This window comes from Pongo abelii, chromosome X (assembly GCF_028885655.2).
Source record: "Pongo abelii isolate AG06213 chromosome X, NHGRI_mPonAbe1-v2.0_pri, whole genome shotgun sequence".
Lineage (NCBI taxonomy): Eukaryota > Metazoa > Chordata > Mammalia > Primates > Hominidae > Pongo > Pongo abelii.
The window spans coordinates 123,854,291-123,865,821 of record NC_072008.2 but is presented as its reverse complement, the minus strand read 5'-3'; the positions used below and the strand labels follow the sequence as shown (position 1 = coordinate 123,865,821).

Here is an 11,531-nt window from a genome sequence, read left to right as displayed (position 1 = left end):
CTCCACTTAGGTATGGTTGGGACCTGTGAATATGCTGGGCTATCACTCTTGTGATTAGGTTACATTATGTGGCAAAGGTGAAGAGATTTTGCAGATGTAATCAAGGCACACAGTTAATTTTTGAGTTAATCAAAAGGGTGATAATCTTGGGTGGGCCTGACTTAATCTGGTAAAAGACCTTAAAAGAGGCACTGGACCCCTCCTGAGGAGAAAGAAGTCTTTCTGTTGGCCTTGGCTAAGCAGAACAACCATGTTGTCAACTGCTAACGGAGAGGGGCTGCCTCTAGATCCAGTAAATGCTACGGGTCTTAATTCTGTAACTGCAAGGAACTGAATTTGGCCAACAATCTGAATGAGTTTGGAAGAAGATTCTGAGTTCCACATGAGAACACAGCCCAGCCAAAAACTTGATTGCAGCCTTGTGAGACCCTGAGCAGTGCACCCAGCTAAACCATACCTGGACTCCTGACACATGGAAACAGATAATTGATGTGTGTGTTTTTAGCAATGAACAATAACTAAGTCAGCAGATACTCTAGCTGGCATTTGAAATGCTTCCTATTGTGTTCGTTTGCTAGACCTGCCATAACAAAGTATAACACCATAGGCTGGGTAACTTAAACAACAGAAATGTATTTTCTTGTAATTCTGGAAGATCAAGGTGTAGGTAAGTTTGGTTTCTTCTGAAGCCCCATCTTGTCTTGCAAGTGGTTGCCTTCTCACTGCATCCTCACATGGTCCTTCCTCTATGTGCATATATGTCTAAGTCCTAAACTCTTCTTAGAAGGACACCAGTCATATTGGATTCGGGCCCGTCTTAGAGACATTACTTTAACTGAATTACCTCTTTAAAGACCTTTTCTCCAAATGCAACGTACTCTCCCATGTGTTATCTTATTTGAAACCCAAAACAATGCTGTGGGGCATATCAGACCAGTATTATTTTGCTCCCCACTGGAAATTTGGGAAAACACTCTCAGAGCACTAACTTAATGTCACATAGCACATAAATTGTCTTCTGACTCTGAGTCTAGTGCTCTATCCAGTAGATTAACTATTCAGATAAAGCATCCGAACCCAAACAGCAATGGACTTCTATTGGATAAGTATATTTGTAATATCTTATTGCCAGTTCTTTTTTTCTTTTTTTTAAACTGAGAATCTGTGCAAGCTACTGGCAGTTCAAATGCAGATCCTGTAGTTGCCCCCATCTCAACACCCTTGCTATGAGGGTTTTCTCTTTGTGTAGATAAGGGCTGCTTGGCCCACACTGGATTATCCCATTTTTAGTGGCATTTCTGTGGGAGAAACTTATTATAAAGTAACCCCACTTGAACCTTTTTATGGCAGGACAAAGCAGTGACTCGAGTGTACACCAGCTCAGTTTGTACTTATTTTTTTTTAACCTGTGTGCCAGGTTTTTGATACATGCTAAAAGTGATTGTTTGGAATATATCACCTCAGTGAGATTGTAAACTTCTGTAAAAGGTGCTTTCTACCTAATAAGCATTTAGTGTGTAAGGTAGGTATACAATAATTATTGAATAAGCATAGTGGAGAAGCCAATGGATGCATTCCTGTTAACAAAGGGGAATTGGGTTCAATACACTTGCAGGTAAAAGGTAATAATGCAAATTTTATGTATATTTGGAGTTCTTTGATTATTTGGTAAAGTCCAACAATGTGGTATTATCTTTAGTTCTAGCAAGTTTTTGAGTAGCTGATTATTCTCAAATTTACCTAAAACCTACTACTAGAATTTCAGTGTATGTAAGTTGAAATACAAAGTCAGCAATGTTGAAGATCTCAGATCCCAGAGGGAGAAATCCTAGAAAACATAAAGATTCCACACTCACCGCATCACTTCGTTAAGAAGAAGAAGAAAAAAAAAAAAAAAAAAAAAAAACAGCCAAAGAAAAAAAATCACAATAGTGATTAAACTGGTTGCTAAGAGCAAACTCCCTTTATTTTCCCAAGGAGGAGTCTGGAATTATAAGTAGAAAGGGCAAAGGAATAGGTGTTAAGAAGGTGGCCCCAGGCTGTAACCGTCAAGAAGGCAAAGAATGAATAGAAGACAAGCAAGGGGAAAAACAGGCTTGACTAGGGTTTTTTTGGGGGCTAGGCTGATAGAGCAGAATCAAGATTCTGACCTAGAAGAGCAGTCCCACCAGAGTTTGGAAGCAGTTTGCATAGTGGTTAAGAGCCTGGGTGCCAGAATCACACCGCTTGTGATCCTGAGCCTCGCTCTGCCACTTACTATTTATGTAACCTCTGGCAACTTGCTTAACCTATACACCTCAGTTTTGTCACTTGTAAAATGGAGACAATAGTGTGTAACTTATAGAGTAGCTGTGAATTAGGTAAGTTGATGCTTCAGTGCTTGGTTCCTAGCAGACGCTCAGTAAAATGTTAAACTGTTATTTGTAGTTTTTATCCTTCCTCTTTCTTAATGTTGTGTACTGCAGCAGGGAGGGGGAGGGATGAAGCGCTTATCCCACTAGAAGAGTGATATTTGTGTGAGAGCCTGGGTCAGGCTTATTTTGAGACGTGGGCCCCATTGAGGTGAGGTGGCACCGCTTCCAGAGCACACCCTTTGCTCGGGCCCCGCCGTGACTATGAGGAGGCCGAGGCCACGGCTGGCAGAATGCACGGGTAGACCTCCTTGGAGTGGCTAACCCGGGGCGGCTGCACGGTTGTCCCTGGATACTTGACACTTTTCACTTTTTCTGCCTCCCGGCACTAGAAGCCATGTGGGCTCACACCCGAGCCTCCCGGTTTCGGAGGCGTGAGGGCCACTTATCGGTCATTCAGCTTCAGGGTCCGGCCCTGTCACGCTTTGGCTACAGCCTGGGAGTTCCGTTCGGACCCCACACACTGTCCTAGCCCCAGCTCCCCACCACCCTGCCTCCCGCGCAGGCGCCGCCGGGGCCACCCCCGCCGCCATGTTTCCACCGCCCGCGCGCTCCCCCCCCCACTGCCCCCTCCCTCCCCAACTGGGTTCCCGCCCCCCTCCCTCAGCAGCCCCCGCACACCCTGGTGAGGTCAGGCGGAGGCTCTGCCGCTGCGGCCGCAGTAGCTCAGCTCCTATTCCCGGGAAGCCTGGAACGGGGACTTTTGAAAATAACTGGAGCGGCATTCGGGTTAGGGTCCGTGCTCTCCGCCTGCGCCAGGACAGGGTGAAGTGGTCGGGGCGAGCAGAGGGTGCGAAGGTGCGGGTGCTGGTGCCTCGCAGCAGGAGGGAGCCCCGGCTGCGCCGCGCGACTCCCTCTTTGGCCCTCGGAGCGCAGCACCCGGCGGACAAGCGGCGGGACGTCAGGACGCGGCGAGCAAGGTGAGGCAGGGTCCTGAAGTCACAGGGGCTCCAGCCGCTTCCCTGCCTTCGGACCCGGCGCTGCGCAGTGCGCGGCGAGGAGTTGCGATCTGTACCAGGGGCAGAGGAGCAGGGAACCAGCTTCGTTTTGCCCGCCGCCCCCTCTTTTTCTCCCGCGTGCTGGTGCGCGCCCTCATCCTTACACCTTCGCATCCCTTTCTGCCGGTCCCTCTGGCTCCGTCGGACGCCTGGGTTCTTCTAGGACCCCAGAACCCGGCTTTCCTGTGCTTCTTTGTCATCTCTCCAAGATCTTCTCCTCTGGGCCTCGCTGTTGCTGCCCTGACGGTCTGGGGTCCCGCTGCTCGCCCCAGCCCTACTGTCTTTTGCCCTCTAACAGTTTCTGCTTTGTGCCTCCTAATCCATCTCTCCTTCAGAATCTTCTAACTTAGGAGGCTCCTCTGCTGGCTCCCAAGTCAGGAGCACACTCCTCTTCTTCCTCGAAGCTTTTAACTTAGCTCTGAATGTCTTCAGCTCTGAATATTTTGACTTTTTTGTTGGTTTGTTTGTTTAATTACAGTTGACTAATGATTTTCTTGGAGGCTTATAGTCTAGGCTACAGTTTACTGAAAGTGATGAGATCATTCCTTCACTAAATAGCCTTAGTAAATATCAAATAGGGAACTTTAAAGTTTCTTTCTAGGTTTCATTAACTTAGTCCAAGAACAATAGCCACTTAAAACGTATGTATATATGTTGATACCCAGTCTTCGTATATGGTCCTAAATCTGATTCTTCCCTGGCTGCTGAGCAGGCCTGAGAGAGAGGATTGGTGGGAATTGTGATGCCTGGCTCCATTTCTCTAATTGTAAACTAGAATGTTAATCGTTTTAATGTAGTCAGAGGACTTTAGTGGTTTGGGATAAAGTCGCTCAAGTTAGCATAGGCTGGTAACTAAGCACATTGAATGGAGACTAAGAGACGCTGGAATTTAAAACTGTCTCTGGAGGGCACCTGCTTTTTTTTTTTTTTTTTTGAAGCCACAGTTTCTTAACAGTAGATTTCATGTTTGTATAAACCCTCTAAAAGCAGCATATTTTAAAACCACGTAGTTACAAAAAAGACTACTCACTCTTAGCGATATCGCTTTCTCCCCATGTAGTTGTGGTGTTAGCTCCCATACTGAGGTTCATTTGCTCACTTTCATACTGCAATTAGTGTGTGAAGAAAGCTGAATGGAGAAGCACAAAGTGGAGGCAAATACCAGTGAACAAGCATATGCTGACATATGCAGCTGTGTTTTTGGAAATAGACTGTATCTAGTGTTCAAATTTAAAAACTGAGAAAAATGAAATAATTCAGCATTTATGACATCATTTTACATCTAAAAATATTAGCTCCCTTAACTGCAAGTTCTTATTAATATCCTCATACTTAATGGTAAAAGAGTTCTTTGCCTGATGTATGACCAAGTGTTGTCATTGACACAGTGTGCACTAATTGGCAGCAATCTCAGAAGAAACCAGGTTGTGAATGAAGATAATGGCTAAATTTCACTGTCCTGGTAGCACTTCTTATGGCAGTGAGATGAGAGTAGTTTCTGCTGCAACATCAAATGATGTATTTAAAAAACAGATAAATAAGAGCTTCAATTATTAAAAAGCCCAAGGTTTTCAATCTGCCATTTTTATAAGCACACTTCAAAAAGTGTAGTGTGATTATATAAGGCTTAGTTGATGTTCTGAAGAAAGTAGTTTTCACAAGAAAAGTAAAGCCTATTGCTTATCAATTTAGTTAGATAACTTGCAGATGATTTGTAGTTTCCCAATTGATTTGGTAAATTCCTGAGTTTACTTGGGGTTTATTAAAAAATGGAATGTAGTAGGGAAAGGGTACTTATTCTAATAGGCCCACCTTTCTAAATCTGTAATTTTCTTAGCAAACCATTCTCAAAATACATAAAAACTTACAACTTTTTCAAGGAAAAGAGTTTATACTATTTTCTTACTTTTTTCTTTTCATGCTTATTATTGATACAAAATCTAAGCTAAGATTGCTGCTGATGTGATTGCATAGTAAGACTATTTATATTTGCCAGGAGAAGAGTAAAGATGGATGTGAGTTAGCCATAAGCATTTTGCTCTGAATCTTCAATATGACTCAATATGTGTTTGATAGTCCATCTGGTACACCTAGAGGTTATCAGACTGGATATTTCTGATATTACTAAATGTAACTGCACTTACTTATTGGATTATCTTCTTTCTCATTTTATTTACATTTCAAATTATGCTTCTTCATGTAATTTGACTTGCAGTAGTGAAATGAGACTGACCAATTTTCAAATTGTTTGATTTTTATTGATGTTTGATAAACCACTAAAACCTCTTGAAAATTTTTTTTTCTTAAATCCACTGATTGAAACCGATGTATTTTTATTGCTATGAAATAATACAACAAATTTCCAGGAATTATTTCAGAAAATGTGGAAAGACTGTAGAGAAATGAATAGCCCTAGAGAAAATATCTCAAAATTATAAAAAGGCTTTCTCAAGTTACTGATATTCATAACAATCAGGTTTTTATGTATCATTCATTCATTTACTAATTCATTTTACAAAATCTACTGGGTACTTGTGTGCCAAGGCCCTGTGTTAGGCACAGTGATAAACCTTATAAGGCATGATCTTTGCTCTTGTGGAGTATCACAGTGCTTATATTCTACCAGAGAATACAGACAATAAACAAGCAAACAAATGAAGAAGATCCTTATAGACTGTGGTAAGAGCAATGAAAATAAGTAGGGGAATATGATACAGATAACTAGGAAGGGCCTACTTTAGTGTGGGAAGTCAGAAGAGGCCTCTCAGAGAAGATGATTGAGCAGAGACCTGAAAGAGAAGAGAGAATAGGCCTACCTTGTCAGGATCTGGGAGAACATTCCCGAGATAACATTCTTGCAGAGAGAAGAGTAAGAGCCAAGGCCTTGAGGGGGGGAAAAAGAGACTTGGCGTTTTTGAAGATCAGAAAGCAAGCCAGCATGGCTGGATCCTAGTGAGCTGGTAGTGATTAAAGAAGATGTTACAGAGCCTAGAAGCAGCTCAATAACAGATAAATAGGACTTGGAGGTCCTGAGAAAGAATTTGGGTTTGATTCTCAGAACAATAGGAAGCCACTGAAGAGTCTTTCCTGGGGAACGTCATTGGCTTAAAAAAATTATCCAGGGAAATTAAAAAAAATGTTTTGCAGAGGATAAATAGAATATCTACTCATTCAGTCATTTATATTAATACCTGAGAATAAAAAAATCTCTATGATCAGTATGCTAAATAATCATGTAATTCGGTTCCTCTACTCTGTTTAGGTAAGGGGATGGGGGAATAGGAACACTGAGGTGAGTATGTTAAAAGGCAGTTTACTTTCCACTGTCACATTGTGACTTGTGCTACAAGGTAAGTTGTCACCAACTTTATTAAAAATCAGATCATTGTTCAACTTAAGAATTTATTTTTCAAAGAATGATATCTTATTTTCTCATGGAAATATGTTTCCTTTGGAAGGTTGGAAATTTTATTTTGTATAAAGGAATAACCTAGGTTTTAGAAAGGGCCTTTGGAATTTTAAGAAGGGCTTATCATTTTCTTTTACCTGTTGCCTCTCCAACATTTTCAAATGGCCATACCTTTATTCCTTGAGAGATTAGGGTTACTGTGTTTCCTGAGGCTTAAATGAATTTATTGTCCTAAGCCCTTCCTTGAAAGCAATCCAGCTTTGAGGTCTAGTTGGTCTCAAATAGGAATGCAGATGATTATTGACATTCCATAGGAGTAAATCCTAATATTGTGGGGGAATAACCTGCAAAATAACCTTCATCAGTGCCTGCAGGGTCAACTTGATTTGATCCCAGCCTACTTTCCCATATGTCCTTATTATTCCCTTTCACAAATCTCTATTGGTTTAAACTGATTTTCCCCAGTTTGGAACTTTTGTGCTTAGCATTATTCCTGGCATAGAGTAGGTGCACAGTAGGTGCTTGTCAAATGGATGCCATGCCTTTCTTTTTTGTCATTTCAAATCCCAGGTCCTATTACACTATTCCCCATTGAACTAGATCTCCCCCTCTGAAGGTGAACAGCAGTCACACACTTGCCCTGTTGTGTCATAATTATGCTTATTTGATGCCTGGCCATCTCCCCACTTGCCTCTGGCTTCATGAAGGCGACCTAGACCTTATCTGGTTTGCTCATTGTTGTATTCTGAGCACCCAGCACATGGTATGCACTTTATAAATAGTTATTGAATAATGAATAAATGCTGTCTTGTGATGTTTCTCCTATTAATTTTTTGATATTAGATCATTTAATACTGTTTTACTTTTTACGTGTTTGGTGTTCCGAAGTGGTTTCTGAGAGAGGCTGTAGAGCATACTTGTTAAGAGCTCAAGCTCTGGAGCTAGGCCACCTAGGTTTCAATTCCAGCTAGGAGACTTAATAGTTGTGGGACACTGGGTGAGTCAGTAAATCTCCCTGTACCTCAGTTATCTCATATGTAAAAAAGGGATAATAGAACTTGCCTGTTACGGTACTTGCAAAGATTACATGAATTAGCTAGGCCCACTTTTTCTTTTTTCTTTTTTCTTCTTTTTTTTTTTTTAGATGGAGTCTCACTCTCTTGCTCTATCGTTCAGGCTGGAGTGCAGTGGCATGATCTCGGCTCACTGCAACCTCTGCCTCCCGGGTTCAAGCGATTCTCCTACCTCAGCCTCCCGAGTAGCTGGGACTACAGGTGCGTGCCACCACGCCAGGCTAATTTTTTGTATTTTTAATAGAGACAGGGTTTCACCATGTTAGCCAGGATGGTCTCAATCTTCTGACCTCGTGATCCACCTGCCTCGGCCTCCCAAAGTGTTGGGATTACAGGCGTGAGCCACTGCTCCCGGCCTAACTTTTTATTTTGAGTAGAGACAGGGTTTCACCATGTTGGCGAGGCTGGTTTCAAACTCTTGACCTCAGGTGATCCACCCACCTCGGGCTCCCAAAGTGCTGGGATTGCAGGCATGAACCACCTCCCCCGGCCTAGGCCCACAATTTGTTTGCAATTTTTAAATTTCTAAAGCTCTGAAAACTGAAAAAGATTTTATTTGGTAACTTAGATGCCAAAACTCATGTGGTGGCAAAACCTGACTTAAACTGACATAGGGTATTTATAGTCTTTATTCTACTTAATGTTGATCTTTATTTTGTTTTGCTATAGAATTACTAATATGTTTATGGGGTTGCACCATAGACCCTAATGGTGTATTACATAACATATGGTATATGAAGTATATTTCCTGTCTAAAGGTCTGGACATTTCTAAATTCAGAAACACATCTGGCACCAAGATTTTTCAATGAGATTGTCCACCTTGCAGTAAACTGCTTAAATCAGGGCCTTGCACATAGTATGTTGTTCCTGTGGGTGGTGGAGATTAGGGAGGTAAATAAACTACTTTATGTTTCCCAATAGCTTGCTCATAATAGTTACCATGTAAATATATACTGATTTACTCATGCAATAACTCTGTGAATAGAGGACTGGCTGTGTGGTTCTCATGTCATAGGAAAATAGATATGGCAGGGTCATGTAATTGAAATGAGCCAAGACTCGTCTGTTAGTACTCTCATCTGGTACCATTCAGAGCAGTTTAGTTTTTGTTTTTCTGTTGTTATTTAAACCAGCCTATGCTTCTTTAGCACAAGAGAGTCTTTTGTGGGGGTGGGGGTAAGAAATTCAGTTAAGAACTTATTTAATGTGATTAGACACTTATTTTTTGCAGTTGTTGAACATTTATTGAACTGCTAATGTGTATAGAAATCTGTATTAAGAGCAAGAGAAGGCCGGGCATGGTGGCTCACGCCTGTAATCCCAGCACTTTGGGAGGCCAAGGCGGGCGGATGATAAGGTCAGGAGATCGAGACCATCCTGACCAACATGGTGAAACCCTGTCTCTACTAAAAATACAAAAATGAGCTGGGCGTGGTGGCATGTGCCTGTAATCCCAGCTACTTGGGAGGCTGAGGCAGGAGAATCACTTGAGCCAGGGAGTTGGAGGTTGCAGTGAGCCAAGATCGTGCCACTGCACTCCAGCCTGGTGACAGAGTGAGACTCAGTTTCAAAAAAAAAAAAAAAAAAAGAAAAGAGAAAGGTAGAAAACAAATGTGAGACATGATTCCTGACCCTCCTTAGCCCCAGCGCCCTGCATGGTTACATGGGGACATGAGTGTGCGTTACAATTCTTTATTTTCCTCTGTAAACTTGACATCATTAAGACTAAAAATATGCAAAGGAAAACCCAAGAGTTAATTGAAAACTCTTCTTAGCGTCCACGATGTGAATTGGGTTTTAATTATCCTAATACAACCCCCCTCAGTATTATCTTTATATAACATCTTGACAGCCTTTTCCTTTCCAACTAAACTAAAACAACATGGATTTTCTTGTTCTTTACCAATATACAATAGGTGTATTTTCTTAAGTTTTTGTTTTTGGTAGAGATGAAGTCTCACTATGTTGCCTAGGCTGGTGTTGAACCCCTGGCCTCAAGTGATCCTCATGCTGTGGCCTCCCAAAGTATTGGGATTACAGGCATGAGCCACCGTACCTGGCCTGTTTTTTTTTTTCCTTTGGTTTTGTGGGGTTGCCAGTAATTACATGTCTCAAAGGATTTTTTCTGCAATTTTCTTGCAGTTGAAAACTAGTCCTTGAAACTATTCTGCCAATTCATTCAACAAATACTTATTAAGTGCCTATTATATTCCAAGCATTGTGCTAGTCTAAACAAATAGAATCTCTGTCTAGTGCTCTTTCCATTACTTTGGGTCCTTCAAAGTAGAGCACATGTACTGATTGAGCAGGGTGGTGACAAGGTAGTGCGCCCAGGAGCCACAAAATAAAGCAGCTTGTATTTTCTTGAAGCATCTGTTTTACACAGAGATTTAGGGGAACATTAACTGGTAGCTATTTAAAAATCTTTAAACAAATTCAGATACATTCTGCCTTAGAATGCAATATTCATAGAAAATTTGAGGCAAACCCCAATATTTCAGAGAAAGTCTCTGCTTGCAAGGGTAGCTGTGGTAACCCTGAGATGACCCTTTGGAAAGCACTGAGGTGGTGCTGTACTGCCCGAATCTGTTCTTTTAGTCAAACACCCAAACATTTTCATAGCCGTAAATTCCCATGATGACCTGTGGAAAAGTTAATGGACATAAATGTTTTTCTCTGTTGCGCAATTTCAAAGGTACATGTTGGTTACCCTTGGTCTAATGGTCTAAATCTAAACGTGTTGAGTTCTTACAGAGTTTTTAATGTTGGTGGGTAATGGCTAAGAGTGACTATGAAGGACCTGCCTAGGGAATGATATCTTCAGAATAGAGGTTATCAGGCCAGACGCAGTGGCTCACTCCTGTTATCCCAACACTTTGGGATGCCTAGGCAGGAGCATTGCTTGAGCCCAGGAGTTCAAGACCATCCTGGGCAACAAAGCGAGACTCTGTCTCTATAAGAACAAAAAAAAATTTAAAAATTAGCTGGGCATGGAGGCACACGCCTATAGTCTCAGCTACTCGGGAGGTTTAGGCAGGAGGATCCCTTGAGCCCAGGAGTTCGAGGTTGCTGTGGGCTACAATCACACCACTGCTCTTCAGTCTGGGTGACAGAGTGAGACCCTGTCTCAAAAAAAAAAAATTAAAAAAAATTTTTAAAAAGGCTAGAGGTTATTAGAACACGAGGACCACAAACTTAAAGCAGCACAGTTCATGGTGTCAAAGCTTTGCCTTGTTCTGTGCACATTTGCCTGTCTCACTGATTTGAAGTTCACTTTTGCTAACTTTAAAGCTGCTTTCATTTACAACATAGTATACAAATTGGTTTGTTAATTGCTGGCCACTGAAATAGTTAATACTAGAAGAAAGTTGTCAAGGATTATGTGCTTTGAGGTTGATAAAAGGTTTCTACAGTTTGAGATGGTTTTGAAAATAGGCCAGCAGAGCACTGGAGGAATGCCTGTTACAACGTGATGGTTTAATTTGCTCCAGATGAGAAAGATGAAGAAGAAAAAGGCAAGTGAAGAAAGGGGGTGAAAGTAAATGGAGTAAGTCAAACACTAAATCTTTCAACTGATTTTCATTATTGCAGTCCCACTTTCATTGTCGTTGTTCCATGCCAGACATAGTTCACAGGGC

The 11,531-nt window shown here is 41.7% G+C and overlaps 1 protein-coding gene across 2 annotated transcripts in view; it reads left to right on the top strand.

Moving 5' to 3' along the window:
* The first annotated feature begins 3,007 nt into the window (after positions 1–3,007).
* Positions 3,008–11,531, top strand: part of KLHL13 (kelch like family member 13) — a 210,508-nt gene continuing 201,984 nt past the window's right edge. The window contains exon 1 of one of the 2 annotated variants that reach the window (XM_054544992.2): positions 3,008–3,331. The gene's annotated coding sequence lies outside the window, so the exon portion shown is untranslated. The remainder of the gene's footprint in view (positions 3,332–11,531) is intronic. The other variant, XM_024241083.3, reaches the window with a different exon arrangement.